The sequence below is a fragment of the Etheostoma spectabile genome, chromosome 3 (genome assembly GCF_008692095.1).
Source record: "Etheostoma spectabile isolate EspeVRDwgs_2016 chromosome 3, UIUC_Espe_1.0, whole genome shotgun sequence".
Lineage (NCBI taxonomy): Eukaryota > Metazoa > Chordata > Actinopteri > Perciformes > Percidae > Etheostoma > Etheostoma spectabile.
In genome coordinates this window covers 28,338,335-28,338,561 of record NC_045735.1, presented here as the reverse complement: position 1 = coordinate 28,338,561, position 227 = coordinate 28,338,335, and positions in this window count along the sequence as shown.

Below are 227 nucleotides of genomic sequence, written 5' to 3'. Positions count from 1 at the left end.
ATCAAGAAAAATATCAGACAGAAAAGCTTGCAGGATTGTGAGAAAAGCAACTCCTCCAAACCCACGTTTGACTGCACGATCCATCCAGAAAGACCTGGAGACACTGGAGATGTGGTACAACATTCCTCTATAAAGAGATACCCGTACAAATATGGTCTTCATGGAAGAGTCATAAGAAGAAAACCTCTTCTACGTCCCTACCACAAAAATCAGCGTTTGAAGTTTGC